General features: G+C 37.2%; 1 non-coding gene across 1 annotated transcript; it reads right to left on the bottom strand.

Moving 5' to 3' along the window:
• Positions 1–12,343: 12,343 nt before the first annotated feature.
• Positions 12,344–12,450, bottom strand: LOC141662329 (small nucleolar RNA R71). Its single transcript, XR_012550450.1, has one exon. It is a non-coding gene; the product is annotated as a small nucleolar RNA R71 (small nucleolar RNA).
• Positions 12,451–13,265: the final 815 nt, after the last annotated feature.

Genomic DNA, 13,265 nt, shown 5'->3' with positions numbered 1-13,265 from the left:
GAATATCCATAACAGAACCCCTACATAGTGTGGCATGAAAAGTTTTCTCATTCAGCAAAAACACTATTCATAAGGGTTTCAAAATTTTCCAAAAATTGGGGTTATTACAGTCTCCCCTCCTTAAAAGGATTCCGTCCCGGAATCAAATAGAGAACAAATGGGGATACTTTCTTAGCATTACACTTCCTAACTCTCGAGTCAATTTTCCCACATTGTGGTTCTACCACCAAACTCTGCCTAGTTTGATAATCCTTCTCCTAAGCACTTGTTCCTTTTCACTCTATAACCCTCCCTGGTTGCTCCATATAGGTTACGTCGGGTTGCATATCTATGCGCTTATATGCCTCTATTTATCTGGCATCCGAATTACACTTCCTTAACATTGATACGTGAAACACGCTATGAACTTACTACATGTTCGGGGGGTAGGGCTAGCTCATATGCTAACTTCCCAAAACGTCTTAATATATCCAAGGGTCCAACAATTTGTGGACTTAGCTTTCCTTTCTTTCCGAACCTCATCAATCCTTTCCAAGGGATACCTATAACATTTCTAGGTCCCCTATTTCATACTCTTTATCCTTTCGTGTCAAATCAACATACTTATCATGTCCATCTTGGGCTACTACCAGCCGTCCTCTGATTAGATCTATCATATCCTTGGTCCTTTGGACTACTGCGGGTCCGAGCATCTTGCGCTCTACAACTTCATCCTAACATAAGGGAGATCGACATTGTCTTCCCTCAAGGATCTCATAAGGCGACATCTCGATAATGATATAGGATCTATTGTCGTAAGATAACTCAATTCTCATTAAGTGATCATTCTATTACACAGACTCTCATCATAGCTTCTAATCATTAGAACTTTTGCTTCTCAATACCCATTCTTTTCCAGTTCGTAATCGTTACTACCTTCCGTTCCTAATATTATACGGGTTATACTTTTGCTCGCTAGCGTTCTATAACCTTTTAATAACCACGTCAACCTTAGTATCACGAATGTGTTTCCATTCCGCATACTACCACCACTTTATTACTCCTTTTTCAGTTGTTTCTATTTTCCAAAATTTGATCAATCATATAGAAGTAAAGGAATTTGTTGAGAGATCACTAAGATCATGAACACTTGTTATATCGCATAGTTAGTACAGAAGGTGGCCAGCCTTTAGTACTTGACAAGCAATTAAACAATAGCTGGTATCCTACTAGGCTTCTATCACACAGATAGATAGTCATTCGGCAATACCTCCCCTTTCTGGAAGGGTTGTTCTTCTCAGCTTACATGAAATGAAAAGAAGAGAAAAGAACGAACTGAAGAGAATTGTATATATGAAAAAAAATATACTGCCACAAAATATCTGGCTTGGAATCTACCTCTGAACTATAGAGGTTTGTCATAGGAGAACAAAACATATATGTATTTATATCAACATCAAGTATTATAGCATCGTATTTCACGTGCCTAAATATTTTCGCTATCCCGTCCATCATTCTATGGACCCATGCCCTTCCTCGAGCTTATACACAATTACCTTTGAAACTCCCTCGACATCGAAAATCGAACCTGGGATCTCATTCTAGACATCATCGTTACTAGAATTCTATGCTCGCACCGCAACCTTCCTCGTATAATAATACGACTCTCTATTGATAAGAAAGAATAATAATTCACTATGTAGATACTCTACTTAATTAGTCTATTAATTATAACTTATACACTACCACGACCCGATTAGTGGTACTCAATCTCAACACCCATTCCAATACAACTCTCATGGTTGTAATCAGCTCAATACTCGCAGAATCATTGCTGCCTTACTATGGTCCACCACTGACCTACTGTCGTCATTCATTTTCCATGAAGTCTTAATAGCTAACCATACGGAGTCCATACATGTCGTATCAAATCCTTCTAAGGAGGTAACATAATCACCATTCATGATTCATGGAGTACACTCCTGATCCTGACATACATACATGACATGAAGCATATAAAATTGCAGAAGAGTTTCAATCAAAGCACCGATAGCAGGTTAATACCATTCTTAATCATATGCCTTAAATAGAAGACTTACTCAAAGGTTCGTTTAGTCCTTTTGAAACATGGTCCAGGCTCATTCTCAAGATAGTATCTTCTGAGATAGATAGCCCGCTCATGGCGATTACACGAATTAAACCTTTACCAACTACTATTACGGCTGGGTATTGCACAGTCATCAGAAGGAATGTCAATCTTCCAAACCATAATACAACATTCACAGTTTTAACCATCATCACTGTATTCTTTTGGCACAAGCGCCTATAATTATCCTCTTACCTTTAAAGTGTCGGCCACCTCTTTGGCCTTTCCTGATAGTAAAATTTCCTTACAGTCAATGTCACTTTAACCATCTCCAAATAAATTTTCTACCTTATTTCAATCACAGCTTATGTGAAAATGCTTTCCTTAAAATCTGATGAGTAAAAAAAAATCACCATTTTTCCATAAGTTATTGCCTCAGTCTTTAGAGGTTAATCACTATCATGACTGACTCTCAATCATAATTAGAACATCTTTTATCTTAAGTCCTAATTGCCCTGAATAATTTCGACCATTACTGGTTCGATCCATACTTTCTCGTGGTTTAACACGTGCCCCACTTGGCAACATTATAACTACGTCATATTTCCTTTATCAACATTTCTATTCTTGAAAATTTTGAATATTACCTTTCTCCTTGTAAAACCTCTAAGGTTATCCTTCAATCGTTCCTCCTGTATTCCCTAGATACAGGGCATATTAAAATACCATTTACTATTACTAGAACCATTGTCTATATACTTCTGAAAAATTTCTCCACTGATTCTTAAAGGTTGTTGCTACATTAACCCTTTCCAAATCATACTGTCAAAACTCATACTGTCCCTATTAAGGGTGAAATTCCAACATTTATGCATTCCCCTAGGATTCATTTTAAGTTACCGATGTTCTATCCTTAATTCCACCTTTAAAAGGTACCTGCATCCTTCCATGGATAAATCAAGTCATATATCCCTGATAAGGGTGTCTTATTCAATCATTCCCACCTCGATAGTCTATACCTAACTTCATAATAACATCCTTATTCAAATTTGAGGTCAATCCATATGGCCTCCAAAAGATAACAATGGTCATCCACTTTTCTTTCTTGATTTAGTAATGATAACATGGATGTTCTGGAAGATATTGGTCATGTTCAACGTGAACTCCTTCTTAATAATTCCTTATTTACTTTTGTTGTTTATCTCAACAGTCATCTCAATGTTGGGATATCTTTCATATCTGGCGTCTCCCTTTCTGGGTATCATGCCACCGGTCTTACACTTTACCTTCTTGAAGGTCACTTCCTTCACCCAATTTTCTTAATTTCTTACTTTCTTGTCTCCTCAGTCTATCCGCGTCTCATTATTTATCCTTCGAATTATCTCAAGGTTTCCTCGAATCTTCCCAACTTACAGGGGATAAAATATATGTATCTCTTATACCTTCAACCATCAATTTAACTCATGGTGAATCACTCTCATCCGGACGATTACCTACTTTTCTATTTCTATTTCTACGAGTCTTTAGGGTTTCCTCATACCCAACTCCCTTATCATTCCTCAAACTCTCTTGCCTTTATATTCCTTTCTCTTATCGTTATTTCATGAACCAACACAACATAAGCATTGATTTCAAACATCCCGTCATTCTGGATTCGTGTCTTCAGAATGAATCTTGATAACTTTTACAACTTAGATTCATAATTCATCATACTCGTCTGCCTTTGTTCTGGCTCTTAAGCTTTTACACTATCTCCATAACCTTGGGAAGTACTTTCCTAAAAACAATTGACTGAACTTAAATCAGTTTATTATAATCTCTTGCTTCGTGCCTTCCTTGGCCTTTTACCAGCGGGTGGTCTCTCTCTTAGGAGGGTAAGTGATAAAAACAGTCTTTTGTGATTCGTCAATCATTTAGAATCTCAAATGATTCCTATATTTCCTTTAGCCAGGCTCTTGCCTCGACTGGGTCAGCTTGTTCCTTGGAACTCTGAGAGCTTAGCGACTTAGAGGTCCTGAAAGAATTTCACACCACATTGTTTCCTCAAGGTAGTGGTTGGGGATAATAGTCTAAGTTCTGTCTAGACTGGTCCATAAATTGTCGTATAGGAGTACCATCTCGGGTCTCCTTTCCTTACTCGACTTTCTGTTTCCTTAGTATGAAATGTTTCAACCTTCTCCCATAATCGGGGTTATCTTATACATTAAAAACCTTGTTTTCCACTCTATTATGTTATGGGTTCTTTCTTTCTTGATGGCAACCTCCCTGACTATCACATTCAGGGTTTGCCCTAAATCTTATTCCTCAAACTATGGCTCTCATCTAAGTTCTCATCCTTAAGCTCTTGAACTTTTGGAACCCAAATTCTATAGGAATACCTCATTATTCCCTTATCATCTTTCTCGATATTAATCTTTTATCTAATTGTTGGCTCTCTGCCTTTCTTCATAACTTTTTCTGGCACAATATGCTCTTTTCCAATAATTCGGGCTGTATTGCAATCTCGAACAGCTTTTCGGTACCGGCTCCGGTTACCTTCACTTCTATTTCCATTTTCTCAAAATCTCTTATAAACTCTCCAAAAGACATTATCATCTTGAGTCTCTCCTTTTTACTAAGGGCATCAGCCACCATATTGGCTTTCCTCGAATGATAAATAATCTCCCAATCATTATTCTTGATTAGCTCTAACTGCCTCCTCTGGCATATGTTGAGCTCTTTCTACGTAAGAATGTACTAGAGCACTTATGGCTTAGGTAATTCTCGCACTTCTCTCCATACAAGTAGTGCCTACAATCTTTAGGGTAAAACTATTGCCACGAGCCTAAGCTCATGGGCGGTGATATCAAATTTCATATTACCTTAATTGTCTTGACGCAGACGCGATTATCTTGTTGTGCTAAGAAGCACCCTAATTCCTTATGCGAAGCGTCACTTACAAATCACAAAATCTCCTTTTTCCATCCGGCAATGCCAGCATAGGGGCCATCACCAACCTCTGCTTCAGTTCTTGAAAGCTGTTCTCGCATTTCTCTGTCCATTCGAACTTCTCAGTCTTACGAGTAAGCCGCGTTAAAGGGGCTACTATCTTTACAACTTGAACGAACCTCCTGTAGTGACCGGCCAATCCTACCTCTGGTAGTCGACCTAACCATGGTCATCAATTCATCAGTGGTCCTTTGTCCAATCCTGTCAGGATCCTCCATGGGATCCTCCTCAACAACTATCCCTTCTAGGACAACATCCTCAACCGTTAAATCCTCAATATCAACATCCTCCGGTCCTGCATTAGGACACTCTATCGGATCCACAATCCGATCTCCAATTAGTAATAAAATATCATCGCGATGTTGCTCCTCAACCTCAGGGTTCGGAGTCCCGCTACCATATACGATAACGAACTACGCTCCTATCACGATATTTATAAGGGTTCCCATAAGGGTTTTAACTGTCAGTACTACGTTAGGTAGCCCGACTATGAACTTGGCAAGAGTTCTTATTATCTTAGTTAACTTATTATCTTAACGTCACATCATCTCTGAGGTTTATAACGCTTAGCTCTGATACCATTTCTGTAACACCCCCAGATCCGGGGTCGGGGATCCGGGTCGTCACGGTCTTTCTTTCCACAATATCACTTCACTTAATTAATAATAATAACCTTATGCTGTGACCCCACACTAACACACACCACAACCCGTTATAGTCTCAGAGATGAAATTTAAATAAGTACAAGTCTTTGAATCCACAATTTAAAAGTTATTACAACCCAAAATGATTACTTGATAAATTTACAGTTAATTGCCATTATCTGCCACCAGTTATAATTATACATAATTGATTCTCAAAAGTAGATGGTCTGATCTACAATAGATCTACTTCTGCAGCTATAGCAGCTACAACATCCACGGGAAGACGCGGGACGCTTCCCACGCGCTTGCGCTGGGTCTGCTGGAGTCTGGCCATCTTTCCTAACTGTTGTTGTGTGATGAAGAAACAAAGCAAGGGTGAGCAGCAAGCCCACCAAAATAATATGTATAATGATTAATAGTATATGAGCCTACTCATAATACTCATGAAAGTCTTGGTCAAAAGAAATGAACCAAGTTGATATCTTAATGCGATGAAGTCGCAAAATATTCAGTATATATATATACATATATACTTTTCAAAATATTGGAAGTCCTCTTCCATGCATAATATACACAAAGTCCCAGTGTATAACTGTATAAAAATATCGTTGCAAGGTGATCTCATATATCTAACCTTGTCTCAACGTTTTTCTGAAAATCTTTGTCATACATAAGACAATTATTAATTAGATATAAGTTTAAAAGATGAAGTTACCAAATACTCCAATATACTTATATCTTTTCCAAATACTACTTGAACTACCACCGTTCAAGTTATAATTAATTTCAAAAGTTCATCACATAGATGAGACTATAAGACAAGATTTGAATAGATTAAATCTTTAAAATATTATCAAAATAAAATGAAGTTACGAGATACTTCATTTGATGTAAACATCATTTTGAAAACTTGACCCTGCCAACACCCAACAATCGCCCAACCGTAGCCTTTCTATCGAAGTGCTCTGGGTAGTGTTGCAGAAATTATCCAATTGGATGATGAACTCATTACGGGAGTTTGCCGCGCCAGGAAGACCACTTACGATGATCAGTCGTAGTAGTACAACCCCACCATTTTCTACATGTAGAGGAGAACCTGTCGGATTTACTTGTCAACCGAACACTGAACTCCTAAGGAATGGACCGCCTTAGCGGAACTTCCAGGCCATTTGGGCCAATATAATAAGGCTGGGCCGGCGCTACTCGACCACTTACGCCACTCCTAGTTCAGATGAAATCCATGACTCTGAAATGTAAAGCTCGTTTCCCCCTTTCCCCAAGTAGAAACTTGTTGATACGGCTCCACCAAGAAGTCGTACCTAGTTGGAAAGGAAAACTCACCGATATTTCCCAGGCGATGCCTGTTAATGGATTAACTTGTTCCAAGAATTTTACTTCCGGAATATTGGGTAAGTAATCAAAAACTCTTTTACCAAGACAGCAACCTTGTTGCGAATATAAAACACACCACCGAGCCGGATCCCCCAGGTTTTGAGCGAGTATTTAAATCCCCTTTTTAAAAGGAAGATCTTAAATATAAAAATAGTTTTGGGATCCGCTCTAACTTTTGAAAATCATTTTAAAGACTCGAAAACACTTTAAAGAGTGTTTGGAGTAAAACTGATTTAATGAAGTAAATCAGTCCCCAGAATATTTAGAAAATGTCTGAATATTATTATTTAAATAATATTCCCATAAAAAAATAATCTTTATAAAATAATTGAAGTAGAAGTATTAAAACTTATACTTGAAATGAATAGCAAATAATCAAAGATATACTTATACGAAAGTAATATGTTTATTTGAATAATCAAAAATAAGTTTGATTATCGACACCTTATTCTTTAATAAAATAAAGAATATATCTCAGCAAATAATCGGAGTCATAGATCCTCAAATGAATATTCAAATAATATTCAATAAATAAAATAAGCTGAGTCATAATACCTCGAATGAATATTATAAATAATATTCATTAAATAAAATAAAGGAGTCATACATCCTCAAATGAATATTCAAATAATATTCAATAAATAATGTAAAGGAGTCATACGCCTTCGAATAATATTCGGAATAATATTCAAATAATAAAATAAAAGGAGTCATAAGTCCTCGAATGAATATTCGAATAATATTCAAATAATAAAATAAAAGGAGTCATAAGTCCTCGAATGAATATTCGTAATAATATTCATTAAATAAAATAAAGTTATCGAATAAACCTTATTCGATTAATAGTTTTAAAAACTATATCAATATATATATATATAAATATATATATATATTATACTCGGGAGCCTCGCCTCCCGGTTTAGAAATATGTTCACCTTTTATCCCCTATACTAAGGGTAAACTCAAATACCGCTTATCTCTAGCATAGGTATTATGCAACTATAAGCATTTGAACCAACAGATATATAAACCAAGAATATAAATCAGGCATGCATATATACCATATCACATGCTACAATATATCGCAAGAATTTGCTAATAACAAATATGCATTTATCGCAAGATCATGCATATACACATATACATCACCACAACAGTATAACGGGTAGAAAACTTGCCTGAGCGACTGGGGGTTACGAATGGCTCGGGACGAGTCTGGTAACCTATAAGCAACAAGTAAGTTGGAATTAAACCAAAGTCACTTGTAAATCTATACTTTAACTAACTTAGACTCTAACACTTGTTTTGCGCTTACTGATTCACTTAAGTCACTCGAGTACCCTCGGCTCCACCATTTTTAATAATTTAACCTTTACGAGTTTTAAGGCGATTCCTTCGCGAGTGTCTTACCAACTGCCTAACACACTTACCATAAATGTTTCATACATTAATTAACCCTTTTTGGTCTTTAACCTATGTTTCAAAGTAAGGCGAGGGGAAAAGTTTTGTTCGCGAAATGCCGTTACTTGAAACGGTCGTTTCTCCTAAACCGTGCATCGGAATCGAACGAACTACATATCAAAACGAAGCTCGTAACATGAGCTATCTAAACATGGCAGTGGTAATAATCTAGCAGGAGGTTCTCGGGTCCTAATGTTATGAACAAAAGCAGTCTAAAGTAAATCGGACATTACGACGGCTATGTTTACGCGTTTTCCCAATTTTAAACCATTCAATACCAACCACAAATCAACCCCAAATCAATCATACAACCAATATCCCTCCAAACCACATCATAACAGCCCCAACACATCCACATTAACCATTTATAGTTATTCCTCACATGAACTAAAGGCTTTACTTAGGTTCTTTAACTAATTACCAAGATTTACAACTCCAACAATGCAATAAAACCAACTAATCTCTACAAACTCAACCAAACCTCAACCAATCAAGCATCATGCTTCACATATGCTATATCAAACACATTCAATCCTAATTACTCAAAACTAAAGCTAGGGTTTGTAGTTTATACCTTCCTTGGAGAGTGGAGAATCAAGAGAATGGCTTGGAATCACCTTTAAAGCCCTTATCCAAGCTTAATCTAAACAAAACTTCAAGAACACAAATTTTAGTTCTTGAAAACACTATTCACCATCTTCTTTCATGATTTATAGAAAAAGATTGGCTTGGAATTAGAAGCTTAAACTTATAGGAAGTATCTAACTATCCATGGGGAAGCTTAGATAATTACCTTGCTAAATAGTAAGTGGAGGAGCTTGGACTTTCATTTTTTAAGAAAACCACCCGAGAGCTTCATGAACAAAGCCTTGGTTGCTTTTGATTTTTGATGAAAATGATTTTTGCTTGGCTTGGTTGCTTGGTTTTTGTGCTTGCTTTAGTCAATTACCTTCTTGCCCTTGAATTTGTGTGGTTCTCATTCAACCACACCTCCTTCCTTCCCATGTCATGCTTATATCATCCTCATGATGTCATCCTCCCTTCCTTGTCCTCTTTCTATTGGTTGGATGACATCATTCCCACTAATCCCTTTGATTAACTTCCTAATCGTTTGCCTAATGACCGCTGATCTGTTATACGGTTCGCTTAACTTTCGTTCTCGTTTATCGTTTGAAGGATCATACCCGAGATCTTATTACTTAGGTTCCCTTAACCTTTCTCAATACATTATATTCCTTTTTATGATCCTCTATTATAATCCTTTAATTTAAATCCTTTTTATCCTGTTACCTTATACTCAATTCTCTCCGTATCTTGTGGATTTCCGGGAAAAACCAAAGTGTTCGGAATTGGATTCTGACGATCTTTACATACACTTATATACTTCATAGAGTACTAATAATATCCCAGAATATCCATAACAGAACCCCTACATAGTGTGGCATGAAAAGTTTTCTCATTCAGCAAAAACACTATTCATAAGGGTTTCAAAATTTTCCAAAAATTGGGGTTATTACAAGAACTCACTCGAGAAGTCGTAAAATGACTTGTCGATAAGTCAATTAGACTTATCGAGAACTCAGTTCTCAATATACTTTTGCTCATTTTGAATCTGCCTTGTATTAACTTTACATATTAAAGATGTAAATTAACAGTTAGACACTTTTCTTAGAATTTGAAAAATTCCAAGCTGAATTTTGAATTTTGAAAAATAAATATTGTTGAGTGGCATTTATGACACTTTATTACGCTCCGTAAAGCTTTGAATTGGTGTATTTGTAATCAAGTTGGTGTTTTAATGTGTTTTCTAGTGTTTTTGCATTTTCAGGCATTATTCAGGTAATCAGGTGAATTAGCATTGTTTTGGTGCTAATTTGGTGTTAGGAAGGTATTGGAATAAAAGCTCGTGGAAGACCAGCTCAAATCATCAAGGAAAAAAGAAGAAGTCATAATTATAATCAGGAGGTCAGCGCGCCCGCGCCCAAAATCCAGAAGCCCAGCACGCCCGCGCTATTGAAACGCGCGGCCGCTCCAGGTCGAGAAAGGCAATTCTGATTCTATTTTGATTTTGATCCAGAAGACTTCTACTCTGCATGGGGCTGTTATATATACATAAATAAGCTCATTTTTTATAAGGAGGCATACCAGAGCACAAGGAGAAGGCGTAAGAAGACCATTTTAGCACAAATCAACCAAGGCGAAGGAGATCTAGTTTTAACTTGTGATTCTTTGTTTAAGTTGTAATGTTGGATGCTAGTTTTCTTATTCTTGATCCTATACTCTTGTTTCATACTTTGTTTATTATTCATTTATAAAGACTACATTTATTATACCATACTTTCATCGTAACCCACGTTGATGATGAGTCCAATCATGGGCTAATCGTTATCGTGGGGTTCTAGCAGATTTATTTATGGATTTATTTATTTGATTTGTTTCGATGCCTTAGTGTGTGATGATTGTATGATATCCTAGTATTGGTTGTGCTTATTTGTCTTATGTGTGTAGCTAACATATAAGATAGCGTGTTAATCTCTATTAAAGGGACAGTGAATATAGAGGTTTAGAACTTACCATGCTGGTATAGGTTCATGTGTTATTGTGATGCATGATTCGTAGGTAATTTTAACCATCTTACTTGCCCTATGTAATCACGATAGATAACTTGTGCATTAAACCGTTATGTTGTCAAATTCTATAGACATAAATATAATTGTTGTTTATTCAGCTTCTATCTCTTTTGTGGATGTCTGGTAGTTTGGTATTCATGCAATGAAAGCTGGCGTTTATCAGTTTCGTGTCATCTGATAAGTGTCATCACTATTACATGCTAAGGTTAAGAACAAAAAGGCTATTGAATGAAGTATTTAATGAAGTTAGGATCTCATGTTTGTTATATATATTAATTCAACCATTCTTGTTCTCTTAGTTATAATTCTTAGTTATAGATAATCTCAACTTGTTATTTGTCTTAGCATTGGATAATAACCATACCATTGTTGCATAAGTTCATATTCTTAAATTAACCAAAGAGTCTCTGTGGGAACGAATCTGATTTATCTCTTATATTACTTACGAACGCGTATACTTGCATGTATTTTAGCGCGTGTTTAGCGACTAACAAGTTTTTAGCGCCGCTGCCGGGGGCTTGGGTGTTAATTTTTAGTTTATGTGTTTGTCATCAGTTGTCGTTAAAGTTCATTGACTCGAACATTGTTACTAATCTATTTCCTTCTCTTATTTCAGGTACTCTAGCGAGTGTGTATGCATACGCGTTCTTGGGCTCGTAAGAGAACTCTGGATCAAGCCGAGGAAGAAGTTGTAGTGGTTCGAAGGGAAGTTGTTGAGGATGAAGAGAAGGTAGAAGAAGAAAAGAAAGTCGAGGAACCAGTTTTAGTAATGATGGGAGATCAAGCAGAAATTCCTAAGGCTTTTATGGACTATTCTCAGCCTAAGATCAATGATATTCAGTCAAACATCATCAGACCAGCCATCTCAGCTAACACTTTTGAGATTAAGTCAAGCACGATTCAGATGATACAGAACTCTAGTTCAGTTTGGGGGTTCTCCTACAGAAGACCCCAACATGCACATCAGGGATTTCATCGAGATCTGCGATACTTTCAAGTTCAATGGTGTGACTAAAGATGATATCAAGCTGCGACTCTTCCCATTCTCTCTGAGGGATAAAGCTAAGTGTTGGTTACATTCTCAACCACCAGGGTCTATCACCACTTGAGAAGATCTTGCTCAAAAGTTTCTCACTAAATTCTTTCCTATGGCAAAGACTTCTGCAATCAGGAATCCTCTTACTCAGTTTGCTCAGAAAACTGGAGAATCTCTGTGTGAGGCTTGGGATCGATATAAGGAGATGCTAAGGAAGTGCGCACACCATGGTATGCCTGATTGGATGATTATAAACTATTTCTACAATGGATTGGGTGCTAATTCTAGACCCATACTCGATGTAGCATCAAGAGGAGCCTTGTGGGCTAAGAGCTACAATGAAGTTTATGAACTGATTGAACTGATAGATGCTAATGAATACCAGAATCCTTCTCAGAGGCTAACTCAGGGTAAAGTAGCAGGATTTCTGGAGTTGGATGCAGCAACTGCTATAGCTGCCCAACTTAAGGTTTTGGCGATAAAGGTGGACACTTTGGCTAATTATGGAGTTAATCAAATCACTACTGTCTGTGAGCTTTGTGCTGATGCCCATGAGACTGATCAGTGTGCTATCTATAGCGAATCAGCTCAGTTCGTGAGCAACTTTCAGCGATCGCAACAACCTATGCCAGCCACCTATCATCCTACCAACCGTAATCATCCTAATTTCAGCTGGAGCAACACTCAGAATGTGGTTCAACAGCCTTATCAGCAGTACCCAGCTAAGCAGCACAACCCTCCTGGTTTTCAGCAACCGCGATATGCACCAAGACAGCAACTTCAGTTGCAATAAGCTAATGAAAAATCTGAATTAGAGGAGTTGAAGCTTATGTGCAAAAGCCAAGTTGTTTCTTTCAAGACCTTGGAAAATCAAATTGGACAAATTTCCAATGCCTTGCTAAATTGTCAACCTGGTACACTACCTAGTGACACTGAAGTACCAGGAAAGAGGGAAGCTAAGAAACAGGTGAGGCAATCACATTGAGGTCTGGAAAGGTTGCGAGTCCCGAACAAACTCAAGTTTTGAATCAAGAAGCTGGGGCTGAAGA

The sequence above is a fragment of the Apium graveolens genome, chromosome 5, assembly GCF_009905375.1.
Source record: "Apium graveolens cultivar Ventura chromosome 5, ASM990537v1, whole genome shotgun sequence".
Taxonomy (NCBI): domain Eukaryota; kingdom Viridiplantae; phylum Streptophyta; class Magnoliopsida; order Apiales; family Apiaceae; genus Apium; species Apium graveolens.
This window is presented reverse-complemented; position numbering and strand designations above follow the sequence as displayed.